This window comes from Aotus nancymaae, unplaced genomic scaffold, assembly GCF_030222135.1.
Source record: "Aotus nancymaae isolate 86718 unplaced genomic scaffold, 86718_ANA_hifiasm-v0.15.2.pri h1tg000016l, whole genome shotgun sequence".
Taxonomy (NCBI): Eukaryota; Metazoa; Chordata; class Mammalia; order Primates; family Aotidae; genus Aotus; species Aotus nancymaae.
The window spans coordinates 32,063,046-32,090,612 of NW_026988428.1; the positions used below are offsets into that span (position 1 = coordinate 32,063,046).

At 54.2% G+C, this 27,567-nt stretch overlaps 1 pseudogene; it reads left to right on the forward strand.

The window, feature by feature from the left end:
* LOC105709521 (uncharacterized) overlaps window positions 1-26,202 on the forward strand; it is a 41,444-nt pseudogene extending 15,242 nt beyond the window's left edge.
* Window positions 26,203-27,567: the final 1,365 nt, after the last annotated feature.

Here is a 27,567-nt window from a genome sequence, read left to right on the forward strand (position 1 = left end):
TTCTGATTTAACACAATAATTACAACATTCAGGAAACTGAACATTGAAGTAGTACCTTCATTTAATGTGTAGCCCATATAAAATTTCCCAGCTTTCCCAATAACATTCTTTCAAAAAACTGTTTTGTTTTAAATCCGGGATGCAGGCCAAGATCACACAGCCTGCATATTTGCCAGAACAGAGGTCTACAGACTTTTACTGTAAAGTAAAATGTGGGGGTTGCAGGCCTTATGATCACTGTTAGCTACTCAGAATTATCATTGTAACACAAAAGCAGCTATAGACTATATGTAAGTGAATAGGCATGGCTGCGTTACAATAAAACTTTATTTACAAAATCAGGTTGTGGGCCACGTTTGACCCAAAAGCCAACTCCTGATCTAGAACATTCTCCTTCCACACTCTACCTTTCCTTACCCAATGTTTTATTTTTTATTTTTTAATTTTTTTACTTTTTTTGAGACAGTTTCTCTCTGTCACCAGGTTGGAGTGCAGTGATGCAGTCTCGGCTCACTGCGACCTCCATCCCCTGGGTTCAAGTAATTCTCCTGCCTCAGCCTCCTGAGTAGCTGGGATTACAGGCATGCACTACCACACCTGGCTAATTTTTGCAGTTTTAGTATAGATGAAGTTTCACCATGTTGGCCAAGCTTGATCTCAAACTCCTGACCTCAAGTGGTCCACCCACCTTGGCCTCCCACAGTGCTGGGATTACAGGCATGAGCCACTGCACACAGACCCCCCTAGATCTTATTATACAATTTTTCAGACACTAAAAAATGGAAGTAATTTTACAGTGAACACCCACATACCTAGATTTTCCTGTTCACATTTTATTTCACGTAATCACATAGCTCTCCATCCATCTTATTTTTGGAGACATTTCAAAATAAGTTGCAGATATCAATATAATTTCCCCTAAACATTTTATTAACATTAACCACCTTTAAAAAAAATCCCAGCCAGATACAGTGGCTCACACTTGTAATCCTAACACTTTGGGAGGCCAAGAATTGTTTGACTTCAGGAGTTCAAGACCAGCCTGGGCAACCTAGGGAAACCCCATCTCTACAAAAAATTTAAAAATTAGCCAAGCATGGCAATGTGTACCTGTAGTCTCAGCTACCCAGGAGGCTGAGGTATGGGAGAATTGCTTGAGTCCAGGAGGTTGAGGCAGCAGTGAGCTGTGTTCACACCACTGCATACTCCAGCCTGGATGACAGAGCAGACCCTGTCCCTTTCTCAAAAATGAAAAAAAAAAAAAAATTCCTGTATTGACAATTTTGAAGTGTCCAGGAGGTTATTTTGCAAAACATTCTCCTAATGTGGATTTGTCAGATTGTTTGCTGAAGTTAAGATTCAGGTTGAACATTTTTGACAGGGATATCACTAACGTAACGATGCATTTCTGGTGAGCTCATTAAAAGTGCCAGCTCTTAGCCAGGTGTGGTGGCTCGAGCCTGCAATCCCAGCACTTTGGGAGGCTGTGGTGGGTGGAGCACCTGAGGTCAGGAGTTCAAGACCAGCCTGGCCAACATGGCAAAACCCTGTCTCTACTACAAATAGAAAAATTAGCTGGGCGTGGTGGCACATGTCTGTAATCTTAGCTACTCAGGAGGCTGAGGCAGGAGAATCACTTGAACCCGGGAGGTGGAGGTTATATTGAGCTGAGATTGTGCCACTGCACTCCAGCCTGAGCAACAGAGCGAGACTCTGTCTCAAAATAGAAAAAAAGTACCAGCTTTTGAACCTCTTCTCAGACATTCTGTTTTTGTAGGTTTTAAGTGTGAGCCCAGAATCTATATTTTTAGTGTTTCCCCCAGTGATTCTACTGTTCAGCCAACCTGGAAGTTAGCACATTATTTCATACAATTTTCACAGCAACCCATAATAAAATAGGTGTCCTTATCCCTGTGTTTTGGATTAGGAAGCTGAGGCTTGGGTGGTTAAGGAACTAGCTGGAAATCACTCACCTCTCCGTAGTGGATCCACACTTAGAGTTCTGAGTGTTTGATGCCGACACAAGCCCAAGCATTGTCCTTTCTGCTAGACTGCCCCCTGCGGTCTGCAACAGTACTGCAACTAGAGTTCTTGCCTGCTGGCGCCAGGCTGGTATATATTTTCAAGTCCGTGTTATAGCTGGGAGGGCCTGAGAAGATAGTTGCCATGGCCACATTTGATGGCCTAGACTGAAGCTCCAAACCCTTCCTTCATCAAAGTTCCTTCAGCCCAGGAAGCTGTGGGTCTCTTGGGCCTGGGGCTTTGGGAGGCAGAGCTCATGGCTTAGAGCCAGCATCTGCTTAAATGTTCCATCAGAGCCCTGATGAGGAGATCTATCGTGCGTTTTTTTTTTTTTTTTCCCCCGACCCAGCTACACTACTGCAAGGATGAGGTTCAGAGCATGTTTGCCTTGGGTGCAGAATAGTGTCATTTTCACATCAGCACCCAGCTGGTAGCTGCTAAGGCCAGTCTCGCCAACTTCATGAAGCTGGGACAGACTTTCCTACAGGTATGTGGAGGACGGTCCAGGCCCAGGGCATGCTGGGGTGGGGATGGGGGCGCTCCTGGGACAGCCCTTTGAGAAAAGAGAAATTGTCCTAATGTTCTGGTTCGTGGGAGGGAAGGGCAGGCAAGGCTGTGAAACGGATAAAAATTGCTGAAGTAGATTATTAGCTGGTGTCTATATCCATCCCTTCTTCCTTTTACATTATTTATTGAGCATCTACTAGGTGCCAGGCACTATTTTAGAAGCTGAGGTGTGACCTAAAATGGAACTGATCAATCCTTCCTTTCATTAAATGTGCTTTCTAGTGGGGGAGATTACCCAAAATCACACAGATATGCCAGATACTAGTATGATATGGAGAAGACGCACTTAAGTGACTGAGAGTGAACAGGGAACACATTTAGATTAGGTGGCCAGGGAAGTCTCTACTGAGGAGGTGGCTCTTGAGCTAGCCATGGATGATAAGCGCCAGCCATTTGAAAATCTAAGGGAAAGCCAGGCATGGTGGCTCATACCTGTAATCCCAGCACTTTGGGAGGCTAAGGCAGGCAGATCACAAGGTCAGGAAATCAAGATCAGCCTGGCCAACATAGTGAAAACCCATCTCTACTAAAATACAAAAAATTAGCCAGGCATGGTGGCACATGGTGGCACATGCCTGTAGTCCCAGCTACTCAGTAGGTTGAGGGAGGAGAATCGCTTGAGCCTGGGAGGTGGAGTTCACAATGAGCAGAGATCGCACCACTGCACTCCAGCTTGGGTAACACAGCAAGACTCCATCTCAAAAAAAAAAAAAAAAAAAGCAAACTTCGGACCCTACCCCAGCAGTCCCCCTGCAGTGCCCTCAAGTGACCCTCGGACTGTGGTACCTACCAGCAAGGACAGCGACCCACTCTGAGCCTTTGCACAGGCTGTTCCATCTGCCTGGAATGCTCTTCCCTGCCTCATCCCCAAGCTTGCTTCTCTGCATTCCTTTCTTCCTTGAATGCCTCTGTGACCATCCTTGTCCCATCGTTTTCTGTCCTTTGACTATCTCCCTGTCAGCCTGGAAGCCCCATAAGGGCCAGGATCAGGTCTTGGCTACCTTTGTACCCAGGCACTTAGCACTAGCTTGGGAGCATAATACATGCTCAGTACATGATTGAGAAATCTCAATACCAACTGCGTGGCCCCTACAATCTCCTCTCCATGATCTAGCCCTGGGCTGAGTGCACCGTTTGTATTATCTTTCAGAAGTTGACAATTTCTTGCCTCCATTGTCTAGGAAAGTGAGGCTCAGAGAGGTTGGAAACTTGCCCAGAGCCACACAGTTTGGCCATGGAGTTGAGAGGTGGCTGTTCTGCGCTGTCTCCAGTTGGCCATAGTCCCCTCACCCACTCCTCTCCTTTATGTTATCCGCTCATCCTTAGGAAGCATTTGGCTTTTTGATTCCCTGACATATGTTGCCATGCAGGAAACTAGAAATGATCCACAAATACTCCCTTTTTTCTCCTCTGCAAACTTCTCTTTTTCCCATCCCAGGCAGAAGCGTGTGTCAGGTTCCCCTGTGACGCCATCATTCTCTTCCAGCTCAGTGCTCTTCCGGGAGAGCTGGTCCTGCAGACCACATATGAACGAGCTCATGGGACCTGTGTCCTGCATCAGGAGTTGCTGTGGAATGGCCAGGTGTTGGCCATCACTGGGAGCCTCTCTGGGCCTCTCCCCAAGCCCTTCAGGAACCTCAGCCTGCAGGGTGAGTGTGTGAGGGAATGTGGCAGCAGTGACCCAGCCACTCAAGAAATCATCCCTGGCTAAGCACAGTGGCTCACGCCTGTAGTCCTAGCACTTTGGGAGGCCAAGGTGGGTGGATCATCTGAGGTCAGGAGTTTGAGACCAGCCTGACCAACATGGTGAAATCCCATCTCTACTAAAAATACAAAAATTAGCCAGCTGTGGTGGTGGGCGTCTGTAATCCCAGCTACTTGGGAAGCTGAGGCAGGAGAATCACTTGAACCCAGGAGGCAGAGGTTGCAGTGAGCCAAAATCGCACCGCTGCACTCCAGCCTGGGCAACAGAGTGAGACTTGGTCTCAAAAAAAAGCCATCACTGAGCACCTGCTGATCCCAGGTGTGATTCTAGGGCACAAGGAATCTATCGGGAAACAAGATGGCCCAGATGTCCCCATCAGGGAGACAGTCATTGAGCAACGAGACACACATAAGCAAAATAACATCCAACGTGACCATTTCCACGCGTGGGAAAGACTGTGAGAGCAAGCAGGGTCTGTGTGGAGTGTGGGGCTCCTTTAGGTAGGGTGGTCTGGGAAGACCTCTTGGAGGAGGTGACTTCCAAGCTGAGATCTGAGGGGTAAAGAGGAGCTGGCTGAGGTGCAGAGGCTGAGCAGAGGCACTTCAGGTGGAAGGCCCTGGTGGAAATGAGCTTTGCATGTGGAGCAGCATCAGGGAGGCCAGCGTGGCTGGAGTGGGGAGAAGGGAGGAGGTGAGGCAAGAGGGCTGGGAGACCCAGGTCACTCAGGAGCTGGGGTTTATCCCGAGTGGGACCGGGCAGGGAGAAGAGGCCAGGGTGTGGGAGGGGTGGCATCCCTGGGCAATTCTGGTGCCAAGAGAGGTGAGTGCCAGTGAAGCCCCAATGGCAGCCGTGAGCCCCAGGGTCCTCCAGGAATAGGCATCCCTGGAAGGGCCTGTCATTCACAGCCTGTGCAGCCACGCAGACTATCAGTTTCTGTGTGAGAAACCCGCTGGGCACAGAGAAGAGCCCGACCCCTGACCCGCCAGGTGTGGAGACAGAATGCAGACCCCAGCCTGGGGGCATGACTTTCCAGGTGGCCTGATGGAATACTCCCAGCGTCATGTTTGCCATGTGTGCCCTGGAAGGCAGAGGAAATGAGCAGGTCCTCCACTAGCCAAGGCAGTGTGCATGTATGTATGTGTGCATGTGTGTGTGCACGTGTGTGCCTGTGTGTGCATGTCTGTATGTGTGCATGTCTGTGTGCACGTGTGCATATGCCTGTGTGTGCATGTCTGTATGTGTGCATGTGTGTGTGCATGTGTGTGTGTGAACCTGTGTATGCATGACTGTAGGTGCACATGCGTACGTGTGTGCATGTGTATGTCTGTGTGCGTATGTGTGTGCATGCCTGTATGTGTGCACATATCTGCGCCTGTGTATGTGCATTCATGTGTGCATGTGTGTATGCGCCTGTGTATGCCTGTATATGCATGTGTGTGTGCATGTATGCCTGTGTGCGTGTGTGCATGCATGTATGTGCGCATGTATCTGTGCCTGTGTGTGCATGTGTGCATGTATGTGTGTGCCTGTATGTGTGCCTGTATGTGCATGTGTGTATGCATGTATGTATGTGCATGTGTATATGCCTGTGTGCATGTGTATGGGCATGACAGCATGTGCGTGTGCACGTATATGCATGTGTGTATGCCTGTATGTGAGCATGCCTGTGTGCATGGGTGTGTGTATACATGCATGTGCATGTATGTGTGTGTGTATTTGTGCCACCCTTGATGAGCCTCACAGCCTGCAGCTTCACACTGTGGTCACAACGTTGCAGGTGGTGGGTCAACGGGTGGCAGGGAAAAGGCTTCTGGCCCTGCATGTGGTCAGCTTCCCCAGAACCAATGACAGGGTGATGCCCTGAGAACCAGCCAGTGCCAGTGTCTCTGGACACGGCTCCCTGCAGCCCATCCGAACAGGTGGGTGCCCTTTGTACAGAGCTCAGAGCTCGCCACAGTGCAAAGGATCCCTGGGCAGCCTCCTGCTGTGGGGGTCTGGGAAAGCAGGACTGTGCAGGGGTCTCAGCAGGTGGGGTCAAGTGAGGCAGGAGGTCAGGGCAGCTTGACTCACCTGGGGGACAGAGGAAGAAGACCCAGGGTGTGGAGACTGTTGCGAGGACTCAGCTATGGGGTGCCACCTGTCATACCTGAGATGGAAGGAGAGCATAGGAAGGGTGGCATGGGGGTGCGGGGCTTCCGAGAGGGCGCAGGTCACCCGTGCATGTGAGGCCCCAAGAGTGATGCAAGTTGCTGGGGATTGGGGCACCCATTAGCTCCTGATTCAAGATGACAAACTGCTCCGAAACTCAGCAGCATAAAGCAAGCGTTGCTCCTTGCTCACGAGGCTGTGGGTTACCTGGGCAGCTTTTCTGGTCTTCCGCATGTTCAAGGTCAGCTGTAGGGTGAGCAGGCGGCTCTGCTGGCATTGGCTGGGCTCTCTGACCTGCTCGGGGGCTAGCTGTCAGCTGTGCTTGGACATCCTGAGCAGAAATCAGGCTCCCTCCAACCCCAGGTGGCACCAGCCCACAGGCGAGCAGGTTTGTTCTCATGTGGCTGGGCAGGGGTTCGAGGGAGGAAGCGGGGCAAGGCTTTTTAAAGCCTGGGCTTAGAACTGGCGCGTGGTCAACTTTGCTAAACTCCATTAGCACATCATGAGGCCAGCCCAGGTCCAAGGGCTGGGGAGGAGCCGTGAAGTCTCATTGTAACGGGGCCTCCCACAGGGACAGTGTAGGGTTTCAAGTGGTGATGGTGACAAAGTGGGCGCGTAGCTTCCAAATTTTGTGAAAATTATCTGGGTGTGTGGCCCCCAAGTGGCCACCTGCCTGAGCTGGCAGCGACATCCGCTGAGGGTCCCCTGAACGCCCCCTAGGCCTGGAGCTGCTGACCTCAGCTCACATGCCCTACCCTTTGTGTGTGTCCTCACCCGCCCAGTGGAGCTCACCCACCTGCTGCCCTTTCCCCTGCCATGACACTGCAGTCTGCCTGTCTGAGCATTTGGGAGGCAGCCACCAGGATGGCCTGGTTGTCGGCTGGGATGGCAGGGACCAGGTAGGTGTCAGGACTGGAAGATGACCCTGGGGCAGAGCTGAACTCCGCCCTGAAGGCTGAGCGGGCTCCTTGGGGCCCTCCCCTCCCCGAAGAGTCTTACCTGCAGCTGACAAGGCTGCATCATGTCCCACAGTCTCTCCAGAAGGGCAGCAGGAGACCTGGGTCCCCACAATGCCTTGACAGGCACGGCAGTGGCAGTGGCTGACAGGCCCTGAATGCTTATCCCATGATAGGTGCTGTGTGTGAACCCACACCTCAGCCTCCCATCTGCTCGGTGCTCTTAATAGCTCCATGTTCAGATGATGAAATTGAAGGACTTAGAGGCATCATGACCTGCCCGGAGCCACAGAACTAGGAGAAGACAGTGGAAGAGGAGGGTGACCTCCAGTTTCATCTCTGTCATGTGTTCGCTCCAAACACTCCTCTCCAAGCCTCGATGTTCTCCTCTGAGAAGTGGGTTGAGCTCTCCCAGGACTTTGCACAGGGCTGGGTTTGTCCTCAAAGCCACCTACCCTTACAGCCTTGACCTTGATGGAAAAGGTGGTCTGTGTGGGTGGGGAAGAGGTGCGGCCTGACTGGGTAAGGCCCCTGGCTGAGTCTGTCCCCCTCCCCAGGTGCTGCTTTCCTCCTCCCTATGGCTGGGGAAGAGTGAGCTGGCTGCCTGCCTGGCCCTGGCTCACCCATTCAGCGTCTCCTGGTGGCAAGCTGAGGCCAGCGGCCTTGCTGAGAGCAGGGGTGGCAGGCAGAGCCGGCAGGTGAGTGAGGATGTCCCAGGCGCCCTTAGCAGGGGCAGGAGCTGGAACGTGGCTGAGCCTGGGGGGCTGGGCACCTCAGGTAGGAGAAGGAGACCGTGTTCATCAGTGACAAGGACTTCTCCAGAATCACAGCTCCCTGAAGCCTGCGGATCTCCAGGGTCCTTCATTCAGTTGTTATCAATATCTCATTAAGCACTTACTGTATACCAGGTAGTGTTTGAGAACAGCTCACATTTTAACATGGGAAACAGGTACAGGCATCTCCAATTCATCATTTATAGTTGCTTGTTTAACGATAGTTTTGGGGACTGAGTGAGGCAGCTGGGTGCCCTGTCTGGCTGGGTGGTCTCAGGCATCTCCCATCACCTCTCTGAGCCTTAGGTTTTTCCATCTGTGAAAGGGAGGATAATAGGCCAGCTGTGTGCAGGGAAAAGATGCTCTCCAGAATTCAAGCTAAGGAATGAATTTAAAAATCAGAAGGTGCAATAGGCATCATAAAGCAGTAAAGAGGGGCCAGGCACAGTGGCTCATGCCTGTCATCCCAGCACTTTGGGAGGTCGAGGCAGGTGGATCACTTGAGGTCAGGAGTTTGAAACCAGCCTAGCCAACATGGCAAAACCCCGTCTCTACTAAAAATGCAAAAAACTAGCTGGGCATGGTGGTGCACACCTGCAATCTGAGCTACTCAGGAGGCTGAGGCAGGAGAATTGGTTGAGCCCGGGAGGCAGAGGTTGCAATGAGCTAAAATCATGCCATTGCACTCCAGCCTGGGCGACTGGAAAAAAAGTAAAGAGGATTTGAGACTCCATCTCAGAATAAAAAGAGGAAATGAGATTGAGAGTGACTGGGCAGATGCGTGGGGGAGCCAGTGGTGGGAAGGAGCCTGGTGCTTTGGGGAGGGCCGGAGGGGGAATAAGACAGGGGCAGAGTGATTTGGCGGGGGGGGGTGGGTGACAGGGAGATGAGGTCAGATGGGCAGGGATGGATCCTGCTGGCCCTGGAGGCTGCAGTGAGGCACACGATAGCTTTCTGTTTTTGGAAATGCTGAGTCTGGGTGTTTGGGATGAGGCGGGTTTTTTATCCAGATGTTTTCAGTCTCCAGCCTGGGAATGGCTCTGGGCTCTTCCAGAGATGAGGGGCAGGGCAGTCTCTCCACCCCAGATCCTAATTCCTCTACAGGGATATTGTGGGGGTGGGGGGTGGTGGTGCCAGCTTCTCCATCCTCCCTAGCCTCTCATTTCCCAACAGACATGGGGTGTGGTGGTGCCGTTAGCCTCTCCTCTCCCCCACATCTCCCCCTTACCCCCACCCCTGCCCTCCCATCTCAACGCAGGTGCAGCTCACCTGGAACACAGGACAGCCTGTGACCCTGCAGCCTGCCAGGGCCGACATGTCAGCACACAGCACTGCCTGGGACGGCTGCCTGGCAGCCTCCCCGGAACAGGTATGTGGGGCCTGGCCACTGTGCCCAGTATGGGGCTCCCCTTTGCTCCAGGCTTCTCGGCTGCCTCGCCAGGTCATGTACCCTATTTTTGTCCCTATCAGCTCCAGGAAACCTGGGGCCTGGATGCCCTCCGGCCTATGGGGCCATAACACAAACCCCAGAAATGTTCATTGTACAGCTCGACGTGTCCTGGGGCCAGCAGTGCATGCTGCAGAACTTGACATATGAGGTGAGGCCTGGGGAGCAGCGTCTGGGCAGGGAAGCCCCAGGCGGCTCCACCTGCTGCAGGATGTCCCACTCTGGGACCGTGTGGTCTTGGGTTCCAGTGCTTGCCAGATCCTGGGAAACTCACTTCTCTGCTGTGCGCCTTGGTTTCTCATCTGTGAAATGGGCACAGTATTCCCTTCCTACCTGGGATGCGGTGAGGGCTCTGGAAGACAAGAACAGCAGGTGTTTCCAGCATGAGATGCTGCGAACAGATGGGGAAGGAGGTGGGGTGCTTGTAGGCTTCTCAGGAGGGGGCGGAGGGAGATCAGGAGCTCAGGTTCCTGGAGGCATCAGGGACCAGGTCTCTTCCAGCATCACTGCCTGATGGGTTCCTCGTGGTGTTGAGCACTGTTCTGCAGAGCCTGGGGCAGGAACCAGGCCATGGAGAACTGGCGAGAGCTGGCCCTGGAAGCCCCCTTCCTCCTCTGGGCCTCCCACCTGGGTTCCTCGGGCTCTTGGGCCCAACCCACTAAGTGCTCACTGCAGAAATCCTACCACAGGCAGAGCATGGTGGCTCACGCCTGTAACCCCAAAACTTTGGGAGGCTGCAGCAGGGGAAATTACCTGAAGTCAGGAGTTTGAGACCAGCCTGGCCAACATGGTGAAACCCCGTCTCTACTAAAAATACAAAAAATTAGCTGGGCGTGGTGATGTGCACCTGTAGTCCCAGCTATCTGGGAGGCTGAGGTGGGAGAATCACCTGGACCTGGGAGGTGAGGTTGCAGTGAGCCGAGATCATGCCACTGCACTCCAGCCTGGGCTACAGAGCAAGACTCCTTCTCACAGAAAAAAAAAAAAAAAAAAAAATCCTGCCCCAGAGTGTAAGGGGGTGCTGTGGCTAATGAGGGCTCTGACGGTGGATTCCTGGCACATGCTCTTGCTACATGAGGGTCTCCACCTGCAGCTGGCCATGGGCATTCTCTTATGTGATAAGGCCCTGACACATGGGCACTGTCATTCCAGAGGTATCGGCCATCTCAGCCAGACAAGATCATCGTGGAGGCCACGCTGGAACACATTCTCGGGGCCTCTTGTGCCCCGCAGAGCTTCCGGGGAGTACAGACTGACTATGCACACTGGCTGTGGCACTCCCTCTACCTGGGGCTCTGTGACCTGCCAGGGTGAGTCTGCCCTGGGGAAAGGGGAAGCTGGAAGACCAGGGACCCATGCTGAGGGGGCAGCAGGGAGGGTGGTGCCCACAGAATGCAGGGGTATGAGCCAGGCAGCCAGACACCAGCATGGTGGCTCTGCCATTTGCCTCCTGGGTGACTGGGCAGGGCGCATCTCCTCTCTGAGCCTCCAGTGTTTCATCTGAGGAATGGAAGCAGCAGCAGGTTCCAGGATGTAAGTGATGGTGAGAGTTAAGAGATGTGATGCAGGAATGCTCAGCCTTGGTGCCTGGCACGGAAGTTAGAGTTGCTATTGTCGTGATTGCCTCAGAAGAGAGGTGTTGGGACCCCTTTTCCTCAACCCCTATCCCTTCCTGGGGTTGGTAGCTGGTTTTTTGGTTCTTCTATCCACCCACCCATATATCCATTCATTCACCGTCCTTCCATCCTCCTTCCCATCTTCCATCCATCCCCCTATTTCTGCCCTCTCACCCTCCCACCCTCACTGTCTTGCATCCCTCCATCCCTCCATCCACCATCCATCCACCATCCATCCACCATCCATCCATCCATCATCCATCCACCATCCATCAGCCCATCTACCATCCATCTATTCATCTACCATCCACTATCCATCCATCCATCCATCTACTATCCATCCATCATCCATCATCCATCTACCATCCAACAATCCACCATCCATCCATCCACCATCCATCCATCCACCATCCATCCATCCACCATCCATCCATCAACCATCCATCCACCCATCCTTCCATCATCCATCCACCATCCATCAATCCATCTACCATCTATCCATTCACCCACCATCCATCCATTATCCATTTATCCATCCATCCATCCACCATCCATCCATCCATTCATTCCAGGGACACACGCTCTTCTGTAAAGGGACAGATAGTAAATATTTTAGGCTTTATGAACCATCCAGTATCTGTTGCAACTACCAACTCTACCACTGTCTTGTGAAAGCAGCTATATATCATTTCCCAACAGACTTATATATATCATATATAAGTGAATGCATATGGCTGTATTCCAGTAAAAGTATTTACAAGAGTGGGCAGTGAGTCAGATTTGGCCCTGAACCATAGTTTCCCACCCCTTATCTATTCCTCTGTTCATTCAGAAAACATGTATGTGTTTCACCTATGCCAGGCTGTGCTCTAGGTGCAGGGACTGGGTAGTGAAAGAGACAGCCCCAGTGCCGGCCTCCTGGGTGGTGCATTCCAGTGGGGCCAGGAAGGTACAGCAAACTAGAGCTACATGGTCTGTGGTCAGGGTGTGGTAAATGCTGTGCAGGAAGGAAGCAGGGAGAGGGAGCAGGGTGTTGGAAAAGGGGCCTCACTGGTGAGGGTGAGCCCTGCAGAGGTAAGAGGCCTGAGGCAGGACTTTGCCTTGAGGAACATGGGGCAGCCCTTATGGAGGGAGCGAGGGAGGTGAGGTTGGGAAGATGAAGCAGGCCATGCCAGAGCCCAGCTTCTCTTCTAAGTGCAGGGGACAACGTCTGATTTGCTTTCCCCCCCCCCCCCCCCCGAGACAGAGTCTCGCTCTGTCGCCCAGGTTGGAGAGCAGTGGTGCCATCTCGGGTCACTGCAACCTCCACCTCCTGGGTTCAAGTGATTCTCCTGCCTTAGCCTCCTGAGTAGCTGGGATTATAGGCGAGCACCACCATGCCCGGCTAAGTTTTGTATTTTTAGTAGAGACGGGGTTTCGCCATGTTGGTCAGGCTGGTCTTGAACTCCTGACCTCATGATCCACCCGCCTCAGCCTCCCAAAGTGCTGGGATTACAGGTGTGAGCCACCACACCTGGCCCTGATTTGCATTTCTTAGAGGTCAGCTGGGGCAGGGGCAAGTGTGGAGGCTGGGAGGTGACAGCTGCTGCTGCATTCCTGGCGCAGAGGATGGTGAGGAGAGGAAGCTGCCACCCCCTGTACCTGCCTGACACCCAGATTCTCTCTTCCCAGGCCCTCTTGGTCTCTGAGGAGTACATCCTGGGCCGGGATGGGCTCCTGATGCGTTCCCACTGCCAGCTGGGCCTTGCCCCAGCCCCAGACCACGGCCTGCACCTCAGCCTGACCCTCCAAAACCACAGCAGGCCTCATTCGCCTGACTTCTCTGGGGAGCTGCAGGTAGGGCCAGGATGGAGATGACAGTCCCTGGGGAAGATGCCCCGACTTCCCTCCCATTCCTCCCTGGCCAGCAGGTCCTCACTGCCTGGGTGGCCCCGCCATCTAGTGGCCACCTGAGGAACTGCAGACCAGCACCCTGGATGGGGCCAGAGCGTCACTCTGGGTGGAGGGAACGCCTGCTGATCCCCAGGCCTGGCCCTGGCGCCGAGACAAAGCAGCTCCTCCACTGCCCCAACACCCAGCCCTTCCTATAACGGAGAGGCAGCTGTTGGGCTGCCCAAGTTTGAATCCCAGACCAGCTGCCTCCTGGTACCTGAGTTTCCTCCTCTTTAAAATGGGTATAATAATTGCACTGGCCCTATCTCCCATGGGGTTAAGATTGCAAAGATTAAATATGTTCATAGGCATAGATCGCTTAGACCAGTGCTTGACAGAAAACAGCCACTATGTGAGTATTTGCTGTCATTAGCCATTATTGGCCTCATCTCCTTCCCCTCCTGCCTCCCAGCAGCCCTGGGAAGTAGGAAGGGGCAGGGTTGGCCTCCAATGCCTACTCTGCCCTGACCTGGCCAGGTGATCCCAGCGAGGAATCTCTCTGAACATCCGTTTCCTTATCTTGGATCAGGTATTTCACAGGGTGGTTTTGGGGGGTCTGCATACCAGTACCCACTGCCTGCATAGCCAAGGCACATGACATAGCAGGTGCTCTCTTGGTGTTTCCATCCACCTCCTCTGTCTCCCTGGCCGGGTGAACTTGACCTTGTGATGTTCCTTTGCTGAGCCTCAGTCTTCCCCTCTGTCAAATGGGAACATATACCATCTCCCTTGCAGAATCGTTAGGAGGAAAACAGACATTTGTACAACATCTGCACATAGCAGGTGCTTGTGAGAAGGGAATTCCCTCCCTTCCTGGCATCTGGAGCTGGATGAGGATGGCATTTGTGGCTTGAGAATTCAGCAGCTGTCACCATTTCAAAGGAGCTTCTCTTTCCAAGGTTCTCGTTCTCCGGGACTGACAGTCACTTCCCCATTTCCCAGCCAGGCTCCTGGCTGCTCCCAGATCTGTAGGCCCCTTGCCTGACAGAACTGGAGGCCTGGGAATGAGCCTGTGGCAGACACTCAGCAAGTGGCTGATCCTCTTGCTTTTCTGTCCCTGATTTATTTGGGACAGCTGTTCTGGCTCCTCCTCACTTGCTCCATTCTGGGGTCTGTAGAGTGGTCAGAGGCTTTCCCAGCCTTGTTTGTTCCTTCCCACAGCCCAGGGGCCCCAGGACAGATTCGGGGAGGTCAGGCGCTCACCCAGGCTGCACAGAGGCAGGTGGGGCCCTCGCTCTTCAGTGATAGCCAGTGAGGGGCTGAGCTCAGATGCGGGGAGCCATCCAGGGCTGACTCCATGTGGTCTGCAGACCCTCCCCTGACCCCACCTGCCTGGCAGGATTTCACTGTGCTCTGTGAAATTCCACAGGAGTCTGCTGTACCCTCCTACCAACTTGGATCTCCTCAGAGATTGACATGCTTCTGCATGTGTAGTAAGCACCCTGCATTCAATTCCAACGACTACTATATTAAATTGCCACCAACCGGAAGGCTTAATGTAACAGACATGTCTGGTCTCACAGTTCTAGAGGCCAGAAGTCCAAAATCAAGTTGTCAGCAGGGCCGCACTCCCTCTGAAAGCCCTAGGGAAGATCCTCCGTACCACCTCTAGCTTCTGGTGGCTGCCAGCAACCCTTGGCTGTAGTGGCATCATGCCAGTCTCTGCCTCTATCCCATGTGGTGGCCTTCTCCTAGGGACAGCATTCATTGGGTGTGTGGCCTGCCTTCATCCACTGTCGCCTCATCTTAACTTGATTACATTTGCAAAAAACTTATTTCCAAATAACACCATGTTCACGGGTATGTGGGGTTAGCACTTCAACATATCTGAGGAACAAAATTCAACCCATAACAGACACATGTGCGCGCGCGCGCACACACACACACACACACACACACACACACACTCAAGTCCTGCTAAGTTTTGTGAACCATTGTGTTCTGTATGTTTTACAGACCTTGGAGCTGAGGCCCAGAGAGGGTGCCGACCTCACTGAAGGGTGCACAGCTTCTTAGCTGCAGCGTCTGGAGCTAACAAGACAGAATACAGGGTAGAATACAGGGTAACTGAGGTCCTTCCCCCGAAGGGCCTCCTCCAGGTTTGTGTTCTCTTGGGGCCTCTGAGCCTCTCCCCCACCCCATTCTAGACTCACCTGTGCTGGTCCTGGTCCCTGCCGTGCTCCCAAGGCTGGGTGCCTGCAGGGATTGAGGTAAACTGCTCTGTGCCTGGGGTGTTACACCAGGTGTTACCCACGTCTCCTTGAACTTGCTTAGACCTTTGCAGTGGTTCCCATGCAAACTCAGAAAGCCTGGACTGTTGGCACAACACCAGGGCACTGGGAGTGTCAGAGTGTCTGGGCGGGACCGGGGAAGCAGTCATCTCTAAGTTACCCTGTGGTGGCTGCTGCTGGGTTGGTGGGCTCCTAGATGGTTTTGTTTTTGTTTGTTTCAAAGACAGAGTCGCCGTTGCCTGGGCTGGAGTGCAGTGGTGCAATCTCTGCTGACTGCAAACTCCGCCTCCCGGGTTCAGGCAATTCTCCTGCCTCAGCCTCCCAAGTAGATGGGGCTACAGGTGCGTGCCACTATGCATGACTAATTTTTCTTATTTTTAGTAGAGACTGGGTTTTACCGTGTTAGCCAGGATGGTCTTGATCTCCTGACCTCGTGATCTACTCACCTCAGCCTCCAAAAGTGCTGGGATTACAGGCGTGAGCCACTGTGTCCAGCCTAGATGGATATTTAAAAAAAAATTTTTTTAATCTATTTGTTATGAGACTGGCTCATTTTTGTATTTTTGGTAGAGACAGGGCTTTGCCATGTTGCCCAGGCTGGTCTCAAACTCCTGGGCTCAAGTGATCTGCCCACCTCGGCCTTATAAAGTGTTGGGATTACAGGAGTGAGCCACTGCGCCCAGCCCTGAGTATTTTCATAGATGCTTTCTGTGACGGGGCACTGGGAGCCTTGGGGAGGGATGTGGCATAGGGAGCTTGGTGCCCTGGAGATTGGGCGTGGGTATTGTGCCTTCCCTTGATTTACTACAGGTCTGACCGCAGTCTCCCCAGCCAGCCCCTTCCTGAGCCTGGGGCTGGCAGGGAACAGAGACCAGGGGCAGGGCCTGGGCCAGGCTCCACACAGGCCTTTGCCCTTCCCTTCCCAGCTTCGCAGCTCCAAGGCTCAGCGGGTTGGCCTGCTGGGCCGCGTCTCCACCTCGGCTTCTCAAAGCCTGGTCCGGTTGGAGGGAAATGTGGACAACAGGGAGGAGAAAGGGAGGCTGTCCGTGTCCCAGGCCCCAAGCTGTCTCCAGGTCTCTGTGGCCCATAAGGAGGGTGAGTGGCAGCTGGGTCCCAGCTCAGCTCGCTGGGTCATGGCCCCCACTGGCTCGAGAAAGGAGAGTGGTCTGGGCATTAAGATCTCAGAAGTCAGGGCTGGGCGCAGGAGCTCACACCTGTAATCCCAGCACTTTGGGAGGCTGAGACAGGAGGATCGCTTGAGCTTAGGAGTTCAAGACCAGGCTGGGCAACATAGTGAGACCCCTGTCTCTACTTAAAAAAAGGCCTAGTGGGGTGGTGCGCTCCTGTGTCCCAGCTGCTGGGAGCAAGCTGTGATGGTGCCACTGCATTGCTGCCTTGGTGAGAGAGAGACCCTGTCTTAAAAAAAACTCAGGAAACCCTGTCAGGACTGCATGGCATCCCTCCCTGACTGCCATGTCAGGTGAGGCTGCTGGGAAGGGTACAGAAGAGGGGGCTTCAGGTGGCTCAAGTTCATGTGGAGCTCCAAGTTCTCAAGTCCTAGGGCTTTGAGGCTTGGCCTGGGGCAGCGGGGAGCTACCGAAAGTGGTGGAGGAGTGGGCAAAAGGAAACATCATGGGTACACCAGCAGGTCCCCTTCTGGCTCCAGGGGGCAGAGAAGAGAGTGTGGTGCTGCGGGCGTGTGCTCACAGGCGGACAGCAAGGGCAGAGGTCCTGTTCTGGGATGGCAGGCAGCCCTTCCAGCCCCTGGGACTCCTGACCCTGCAGCCTGCCAGCCAGAGCCTCCTGCTGGCTGTGCATGGCTGCCAGGGGCACCTGCTGGGCCACGTGGAGGTGAGAGGGCCTGGGCTGGGACACAGGGAAGGGGTTACCATTCTCTCCCTGGGCAGAGGCCACAGTGCCAGGAGCCCTGAGCCCTTTGGGTCCATCTGTGTCCAGAAACCAGAGCAGACGGCCCCGGGGTGAGGCCCGCACCTGCCGCTGGCACCAAGACCTTTTGTCTGTTTCATTCCTATGTGGCCCCAAGGGAGTCCCAGCCTCTTCCCCGTCCTCACAGTCCAGGATTGCAGCAGTTGCCTCCCAGATGCAAGCCTGGCTGGAAGAGAAGGTTCAAGGCTTGGGGGCCTCTGTAAGAAGGTTCCAGCACCTGGTGGGTAGCACATGGGGAAGGGTTGGGTGGAGAGCTCCCCCTGTGGCCTGGTTTGTAGCCTTTACTCACCAGGCATCCCACCCTGGGCACGAGGGTCTGGGGCGCTCTCTGCCCTGGACCTCACCCCAATTCTGCCTTGGTTTCCCCGACCAGGTACGGACAGCAGGCACCCTGGATGGCGTGGCAGGCCTCCTCCTGCAGCTGTCCCAGGCAGGGCTGGAGGCCGTGCAGGCGAATAGTCGGGCAGTCGCCACCCTGTGGGGCCAGAGCCAGGCCAGGCACACATGGACCCAGCACCAGCCTCTTTACCTGGCCTGGCTGCAGGTGGGGCTGGAGCAGCTGTGGAACGAGCTAGAATGTGAGTGTGGGAGGGAGGGCTCAACCCTGCACCAAAAGCCACGCCCAGCCCGGGGCCCTAAGCCATCACATGGGCCTATGGCACTGTTTCAATCAGAATGGTGGCCTCGCTTCCTGCAGGCCTGCAGCCCAGCTGTGTTGAGATCCCCGCCTTATTTCTTACAGACCTACAGCCTTGGGGTTTTTTTGTTTTTGTTTTTGTTTGTTTTTTGAGATGGAGTCTCACTGTGTTGCCCAGGCTGGAGTGCTGTGGCACAAATTTGGCTCACTGCAACCTTCACCTTCCGGGTTCAAGCGATTCCCCTGTCTCAGCCTCCCAAGTAGCTGGGACTACAGGCACCTGCCACCACGCCCAGCTAATTTTTGTATTTTTAGTAGAGATGGGTTTCACCGTGTTGGCCAGGATGGTCTCGATCTCTTGACTTTGTGATCTGCCCACCTTAGCCTCCCAAAGTGCTGGGATTACTGATGTGAGCCACCACACCCAGCGCAACCTTCATTTTTTCGTGGTCTGCTGTCTCAGGGTGTCCAAGCTAATATCCCTTCTGCCTGCTGCCTAGGTTTCTTCAGTCTTCTGCCTGCCTTGTTTCTGTGAAGCTCACTGCCACAGGGTCTCTTTCAGGTTCCACAATGAGCTCTCTGTGGCCATGTGGTTCTTAAACACTCACAGCTGCTGCCCCAGCCGCCCTTCTGGCAGGACTAGGAACTTCTGGCCTCTCCACCATCCGTGGCTAATGCCCAGCCCAGCACAGAGTACCCAAGACCCTGCCCAGCACCAGGGTGGGCGTCCCTCTGACTGGCTGTTGAATGTCACCTCCGCATCCTCTCTCCTGTGCCAGAGTCCCATGGCCACCCACGGGGCAGTGAGTTGGGAGGAGTGCTCCAGGACTCGGCACACTGTGCTGTGCGTGGCTGTGACTGACTACAGCGGGAGGAGGCAGGAGTGTCAGCACAGGGAAGGGGGCCGGGGCGGAGTCCAGGGGGAACCAGGGCCAGCACCCAGTGTCCTCTCCCAGTCCCAGCACCTTCACAAGGGATGCACGTGGCTGTCCCAGCAGTATGTCACCCAGGGTGTTTAGTGGGGGCTGCCACATTGGCAGGTGCTGCTTGGCACGGACCACACTGTCAGACTCCTAGGAGGCAAGCAGTGGTCCAGCATAAACCACGTTTGTGCAAACAGTTCAGGTGCAGAGAGCCTCGTATCACTTCTAGGATCACTTCTAGGATTCTCCCACAATCCAAGTTCCCAGACAACCTATGAGCAGGCCTTGCAGAGGCGGCTTGGGTCTGCTGTGACAACTCGCCTGCAATCTCCAGTGCCCGCTGCTCTCTTCCTTTTCCCCTACTCCCCGCTATCTTAATCCCAGGAACAGGCCCTGTGTCCTCGAGGCCTGGACTGGGTCTCTGAGCTGCCCAGAGGCTTCATGGTGGGTGGTGGCTGCCCGTTGCAGGGCCCCTGGCCACTCTGAATGATGCCTACCTGGAGGTGACACTGCGGGCCCTGGAGGAAGTGTGGTGGAAGAAGGCAGAGGAGGCCATGTGGCGGCTACAGGCCTGGGTACCTGGGATGCCAGGCAACGGGGGTCCTAGGCCCATCAGCGTGGCCCTGGGGGCCATGAAAGGCACCCTGGAGCTGGTGAGAGCAAGGATGGGGCGGGGCTGGCAACTGAGGATGACCGAGACAGCTTTCACTGTCCCCTCCCTCTCCAGGTGGCCCACCAGATACCGTCCTGGGCTAAGGCCACATTCTCATGGGCACTGAAGAGGCTCTGCAAACCCCTGCTGAACCTGTACAGCTTCGCAGCCAGGTAACGCAGGGTTGGGAGTGGCGCGTCTTCAGGAAGCTCACTTTTACTCAGAAACCAATACAAAGCCCAAGAAATCATCTACAGCAGGGTGTGCACAGCTCCCTGCAGAAAGCCTGAGTCACCTCTTAAGCAGTCCATTCTGCTCTGTCATATTTCCTTGCTTTCGTTTGTAATCCCTTTTTTTTTTTTTTTTTTTTTTTGAGATGGAGTCTTGCTCTGTTGCCCAGGCTGGAGTGCAGTGGCATGGTCTCGGCTCATTGCAACCTCTGCCTCCTGAGTTCAAGCTATTCTCCTGCCTCAGCCTTCCAAGTAGCTGGGACTACAGGTACGTGAACTGCCGTACCTGGCTAATGTTTTGCATTTTTAGTAGAGACAGAGTTTTGCCACTCTAGGCTGGTCTGAAACTCCTGACCTTAGGTGATACACCCCACTTGGCCTTCCAAAGTGTTGGTATTATAGGCATGAGCCACCACACCTGGCCTGTTTTGTAATCTTTTAACACACAGAAGCCCTTCTTGCAGGCTGTGCAGAAGCAGGCTGCAGGCTGGGTGTGGCCCACTGCCCATCATTTACCACCACTGAGTGATACATTAGGTGGGAAATGCTAGAGAAGTAACACTAGTGAGATTGTGGGCGGGGGATCCTATGGTGAGGACATGGCCAGCTTTGAGGAGAAGGTACAGTTTGAGTAAGAGCCATGGGTCAGCGTGGGAAGAGAGCTCCAGGTGGGGGCGCCACTGCACAGAGGCCTGGGAGAGGGATGTGCCTGGCCTGTTTTTGAAATGGAGTCTCATTCTCTGTCACACAGGCTGGAGTGCAGTGGTGTGATCTCAGCTCACTGCAACCTCTGCCTCTCAAATTCAAGTGATTCTCCTGCCTCGGCCTCCCAAGTAGCTGGGATTACAGGCACGCACCACCATACCCGGCTAATTTTTGTATTTTTAGTAGAGACAGGGTTTCACCATATTAGTCAGGTTGGTCTCAGACTCCTGGGCTCCAGAGACTCAGCCTTCCAAAGTGCTGGGATTACGGGCATGAGCCACCGTGCCTGGCCTATTTGAATATCAAACTGGCGGGGCTGAAGCAGAATGTGAGCAAGGGAGAGTGGACACAACTGGGAGGGACTGGGAGGTCCCAAGGCTGGGGGGGTGGGGGCAAGGGCTCTGGCTTCTGCTCTGACCTAGGAAGGATGCGAGTACCCTTTCACTTCAAAAGGCCCCTTTGGTCCCTGTGTTGAGAACACGGGAGTGGTGGATAGAAGTGGGGAACCCAGTCTAGAGCAGGGGCCTAGGGACCCAGTATCCTTTTCCCTCACAGGCATGAGGCCCACCAGGAACCGGGCTCCAGGCAGGGGGGGCAGCCCCCTTCTTCCACACTGGTGGCCTTGCAGAGCATCTGGACTCTGGCTCTGCCTCTAACTAGGATGCCTCTGCATCAGCTCTCTGTGCCTGTTTCCCCAGCTGTAGAATAAGGACTAAACCCGCATCATGGGGAAAAGGCTCCATGTAATACAAGTTCCTGCTCCTGCCCTCTTGCGGTCAGAATGTAGGCTGAGGAAGGGAAGAGCTCCCAGGGTGGGGCTTTGGCTTGGTTGCAGAATCGCCTGCCTGGTTATTCACCTTCCTGGTGAGTGGGATCTGGTGGGGGTGCCAAAAAATGGATTCAACTGGCAGGGAGGGTGTTGAGGCTGCTTCCTGCCTTCAGCTGCAGGGCCTCTGGGCTCCCTAGAAGGTACGTGAGGCCACCTGCCCCTGCACCCCCTCCACCAGCCCATCAACAACAGAGTGTGTAGTGTTCCTCTTCCCACTACACCCCCATGTGAGCCAGGATAACCCCATCATTCAGATCTCACAGGCTTGACCCCTACTCTACATATTGAGAAAGTTCCAGTCCTCCCCTCAACTGTAGAAATTTCTTAGACCTGCTGGTCGGGCACAGTGGCTCACGCCTGTAATCCCAGCATTTTGGGAGGCCAAGGTGGGCAGATCACTTGAGGTCAGGAGTTCGAGACCAGCCTGACCAACATGGTGAAACCCTGACTCTACTAAAAATACAAAAATTAGCCAGGCATGGCAGTGAGTGCCTGTAGTTCCAGCTACTCAGGAGGCTGAGACAGGAGAATCACTGAAACCCAGGAGGCAGAGATCGCAGTGCGTCGAGATTGTACCACTATACTCCAGCCTGGGCAACAGAATGAGATTGTCTGAAAAAACAAACCACAACAATTTCCTAGCCCTTCCAGCTTCTGTCCTCGGCATCCCCACACACAGGCCGCATGCTGCCCAAGACCCAGGGGGCAGATCAGGCATGACATCAGATACCTGTGTCCTCAAAATAGGGCAGCTTGTTTCTGTCCCAGCCTCACCCCCCACCTCCACTGTTGTGCCGGCCTCTGTCTTCCTCCACCTCATTATGGGATTTCCTAGAACAAGGACACCCCTCCCCAAGAGGCACCTCCATGCTCTCCACGGCAGAGCTCTTCCTGTGGACCTGTGAGCTACCCTCTGCAGCCAAAGGAAGCAAGGCTCTGCCAGGTACAGCGACTTGTCCTGTGTGTTCCCTCTAGGATCTACTCAGTGGTGGTGATGCTGCCAATGCTGCCTGGGGAAGATGAGCCGCTGGATGTGGCCCAGGTGACCAGCTACCTGGTGGAGGAGAAGCTGCTGCGGCCACTCTGAGAGCTGTCCGGGGCCAACGTGCTGGCTCAGACACCACCTGCTGCAGGGTTCCTGGGAGTGTGAGTCCTGCCCCGGGTTGTGACGCCCTCTGCCCCAGGGGCACAGCAGCAGGGCCAGGTGCTGTGGGGGCACAGGGAAGCCTGCAGAGGCTCATGGCATCACCGTGCCAGGCCCAGAGCTTATTGGACTTCCCAAGGTCCTATGGGACTAGGGCTGAGGCTGCACATCCTGCTTTTGTCCAGAATATAAGGCCTGGCCCAGCAGAGTATAGCGGGCGGTTTAGGGCTTCAGGCCAGCTCCCTCCCTGTGGGCTCTGCTGGAGCAAAAGGCAGACCTCCTGCTACAGTTGGAAGGGCACTGAGTTCAGACTCGCCGGTCAGGGGCGACCTGCAGCCAAGGGCAGTGCTGGGATGACCGGCTCTGGGCTCCTGGGGAGCTTGCGTGTGGCTCAGGTGAGTCTGCTAACCCCTATGGACTTGGAATTTCCACTGTGAAATGCAGTTAACAAGATGGCTCACTCACATGGGTGAGGGGCATGTACAGTTCTTGATGCATGAGGGAGCCCCTCATGTCTGTGGGGGAGCCATGGTACCCAGGCTTGGCAAGGAGTGATTTATCTGTGTGAGACTCACGGGGAGGCCTAGGGCTCCCTAGAAGAGTGGGTGCAGTCACATCTAAGCAGCACGCTGATGCTGTAGAAAACAGCCTGGTCTTCAAGTTGTGTGTGTGTGACCATGGGCTTCTCTGTGCCCCTCAGTTCTGACAGACAGCTGACCACGGGGCTGGTAGTGCCTCCCTCGGGATGCTGGCCCTGGCCATCAGGTGCCTGGCTGTGCACCATAGATGGTGCTTCCCTGCCACGGGCACGAGCACCCTCAAGGCAAAACTCAGAGGCCACGCTGGCTGGACTGCTCAGACCTGCTCCTTCACAGGCCATCTCTTCCCTACCCTGAAGAGGGCAGGTCTGCAGGACACCACTCTCATGTTTGAGGGAGCCATTGGCCATCTACTCAACTAGTCAGTGTTCCCCCGCCTCCCCTCCAGTAGCTTCCTTGAGATTAAATGGATGACTTGTATGATCTGTGATTATTATTATTATTATTATTTTCCTGAGACTAGGTCTCACTCTGTTGTCATGGTTGGAATGCAATGGTGCGATCTCGGCTCACTGCACCCTTGACCTCCTGGGTTCAAGTGATCCTCCTGCCTTAGCCCCGCAAAGTGCTGGGATGGCTTAGTGCCACCATGCCCAGCTGATGTGTGAATTTTAAGTGTATGATTCAGTGGCTTCTAGTTTATTCACAGAATTGTGCATGCCTCACCACAATCGATTTTAAAAGGTTTTTATCATCTTAAAATGAAACCCTGCAGCTACCAATCTGCCTGCTGTGTCCATGGCTGTGCCTGCTCTGGACATCTGATGTAAACGGAAGCATAGAATACGTGGCCTCTGAGCCAGTCTTTTTTACTTAGCACAGCATTTTTGTAGCGGGTCTCAGGACTCCATTCCTTGTTAGGGCTGAATTGGCCGTAGACCTTCAGCTCATGTCATCTTGAAGCTGGTGGGGGATCACTGGGCCTCTGGCTGCTGACCAGGGGAGGGGGACTCCTGGCCTCAGGGCAGGCTAAGCTGGGACTCTAGGCATTGGTGCCCAGGAGGCATTGGGCTCCCACTGCGGTGGGTGGAGCTGGCTTCACTCACCCTGCCTTTGGGGCTGCTTCTCCCCAGATCATGCCCTAATGGCTGGGTCCCAGCACGTGGTGACCTTCGACAGCCGGATGTGGGACCTCAGTGCCCAGTGTGGCAGCGTCCTGCTGGCCCAAGCCTTTGCTCACAACACAGTCTCCCTGATGCTGAGTCGGACGGACTCGGGGCTCACAGCCCTGACCATGGAGCTGAATCACATGACCCTCATCTTCTACCCCAGCCTGCAGGTGAGGAGAAGAGGCCTGAACTTCCCCTAGAGACCTGTGCCTGTGGCAGCTCACCTGGGGGAATGGCCCTTTCAAGCTTGTCCCCTGGCTGTGGGTCAGCCCTCCTGCCCACCCGCTCTGGCCCACAGGCCTACAGGCTATACAACTCCTCCCTGCTGGGGGAGAGCTGTCCAGACCTCCAGCTGCCTCCTGCCACAACAAAGAGGGACATCCCCAGGATTGAGCTGGCCAGTGAGGAAGGGGTCTCCATCTCCTGTGACATGCCCACCGGCCTCTGCAGCCTGACTCTGGGCCTCTGGCACCATGGTGAGTCTGGGCCCCGGCGGGGTTGGCCCCATCGCCAAGAGCCTCCTTTCTCAGCTTCCAGTGCAACAGGTCCCCGGGCTGTAGGCAGTGACTGAATACAGAGGCTCTGCTGGCCTTGTCTCTAGCATTGCTGCATGGTACTGACCTTGTGTCCACATGATCGCACTGAGGCCCAGGGCTTTCTGCCCCCGTCCCTGGGATACATGGCTCCAGGGTGGAGTTGGCCCTTCTGTGGTCCCTCTGCCAAGGAACACCAAGGAAGGGCCTGGATTCCGGCCACTTGAGCTGCAGATGGGGGGACACATGCTGTCCTTAGTCCCTGTGCTTTCCCTCCCTCCTCTGATGAGGGTTGGGAGTCTGGGGTGGAGGTGGCAGGATTCTACCACTCCTCGGTGTGCTTCAGGCTCATCTCACTCACAGGTCCCCTGTGGGAGGATCACAGGCTCTTAGGAGCTCCTCAGCTTCCCTCCTCCCCTACATGCATATCCGCAGGCCTTCTGGGCACCAACGACAATGAAGCAGGCAATGAGCTGATGTTGCCAGATGGCTCTGTGGCCCACAGCCTGGAGGAGCTCAGCCTGGCCTGGCAGGTGAGTGGGTGAACCTGCCCTTCCTCCCTCCGGCTGAGTCTCTTGAGGGCTGCTCACTGCAGAGTTCTGGGAGAAGCAGGTGGCCTGCTGGCTCTGCAGAGGACTTTGCAGGCCCAGGGTCTGGAGGAGTCTCCTGTTGAGGCTGCTGTATGTGGGGAAGCCACATGGTCCAGCGGGAGGCCTGAGTCTTGTCTGTCCCACCAGGTGGATGGTGACTGCAGGGCCACTGAGAAGACTCAGTAGGCCTGCCCAGGACAGAGCCTCACTTACCGGGCCTTCTTCCAGGACCCCTGCTCCAGCTTGGGGAACTGCTTCTGGGTGGTGAGTGTGTGCCCTTTCCCCGATCTAGCTTAGGCCCTTCCTCCATGCCACTCTCCAGGGTAGGGACAGTGACTGGGTGGCCCTGATTTCAGGTGGACCCTGCACCATTCCTCAGCCTGTGTGTGCAGGACCCCTGTGGCACTTGGGAGCTCCAGCCTGCCTGCACTCTGGTGACCACCTACATCCACCTATGTGCCCACAGCTTCGTGCCCCTGGCCCCTCCTCCACAGCATGGTAAGCTGCCCCAGCCGGCTGGCACTCTGCCCCATCTGGCATCTGCCTTCCAGTCTGGAAGTAAAACCTGTCTGTCTCTCTCTCCCTCTCTCCAGGACAAATACTCAATTATCATTCAAGGAGCTAAGAGTCAAAACATTTATGGCCTGACACAGCTTGGATGTGTCTCCCCTCCAAATATCACGTTTGTTAGAGAGAGTGCATTCCCTCATGGATGGCTTATTGCCCTCCGTTTGGTGAAGCCAGAGTTCTTGCTCTATTAGTTCACATGAGAGCAGTTTGTTTTTAAAGAAGCCTGGCACCTCGTCTCTCTCCTTGTACCCACCCCCATTTCTCCCATGACTGTAAGCTTCCTGAGGCCTTGCCAGAAGCCAAGCAGATGCTGGAGCTGTGCTTGTACAGCCTCTAGAACTGTGAGTCAATTTATGTCTTGTTTATGAACCGCCCAGGCTGGAGTGTATTGGCGCAATCTCGCCTCACTGCAACTTCCATCTCCCAGGTTCAAGCAATATGCCTGCCTGAGCCTCCCAAAACTACAGGCATGTATTTTTGTAGAGATGGGTTTTTGCTGTGTTGGCCAGGCTGTTCATGAATTCCTGACCTCTGGTGATCCTCCTGCCTTGGCCTCCCAAAGTGCTGGGATGACAGGCATGAGCCACCATGCCCAGTGTCATTAGGGGTTTGAATTACACACTGTTTAGGAAAAATGCTCAGCCCCTGTTTTCCCTCTGCTCTCATACCCCAACAATCATCATCAACACAGAAGCTGACTTCTGTGAGCAAATGTGTGGGGGTTTGTCCCCACTACCAGGGTGTCCCTCTAATTCAGTTCTAACACTAGCTACCTTGAGATAGCATGAGAGCCTACGTGGTAAGAGATTCTTCAGCCAGTGTTGCATATGATTGCCACAGCCAAAGCCCCTCTAAAAGGGCATAGAAGTCAGTGTAAACAAGAGGCGTGGACTTCCAAGAGCTTCAGATGCCAGAATTAGTGGCTGGCATTCACAGACATTTAAAACTTCACAAATTCAACAGCAGAAGAGAAAAGTAATCAATTGGAAAATATGACAAAGGGAGGATGAAATGAGAGGATCCAACATGTCTCAAAAAATTCCAGGCCAGGTGTGGTGGCTCATCCCTATAATCCCAGCACTTTGAGAGTCCAAAATGAGTGGATCACCTGAGGTCAGGAGTTCAAGACCAGCTTGACCAACATGGTGAAACCCTGTCTCTACTAAAAATACAGAAATTACCTGGGCATGGTGGTGTGCACCTGTAATCCCAGCTACTCCAGAGGCTGAGACAGGAGAAATGCTTGAACCCAGGAGGCGGAGGTTGCAGTGAGCTGAGATCTTGCCACTCCACTCCAGCCTGGCGACAGAGTGAGAGTCTGTCTCAAAAAAAAAAAAAAAAAAAAAATTCCAGAATGAAAACAGAGACAGGACCCTTTAGGGTCAGGAGGCACAATCCCCAATTCAATAAATCCATCCATACCTAGACCCATCAAAACAAAATTGCAGAAAAGACAAAGAAAAGGTCCTAAAAGCTACTGAGGAGGGTGGAAAGAAGGAAGAACATGTTGACAATTGCTTTCCCACCAGCAGCAACAGCAGACAGTGGAATAAGAGAAAGTAAGCACGAGGTTAGAGTTTATACCCAGCTCAACTATTACGTAATGAAATAACCTCTCAGCACTGATCTGTCTAGAGATCTCTTTACCACAAGTGGACACTTACTCAAGGGATACATCCACATGTTCATTTACATACTGTGT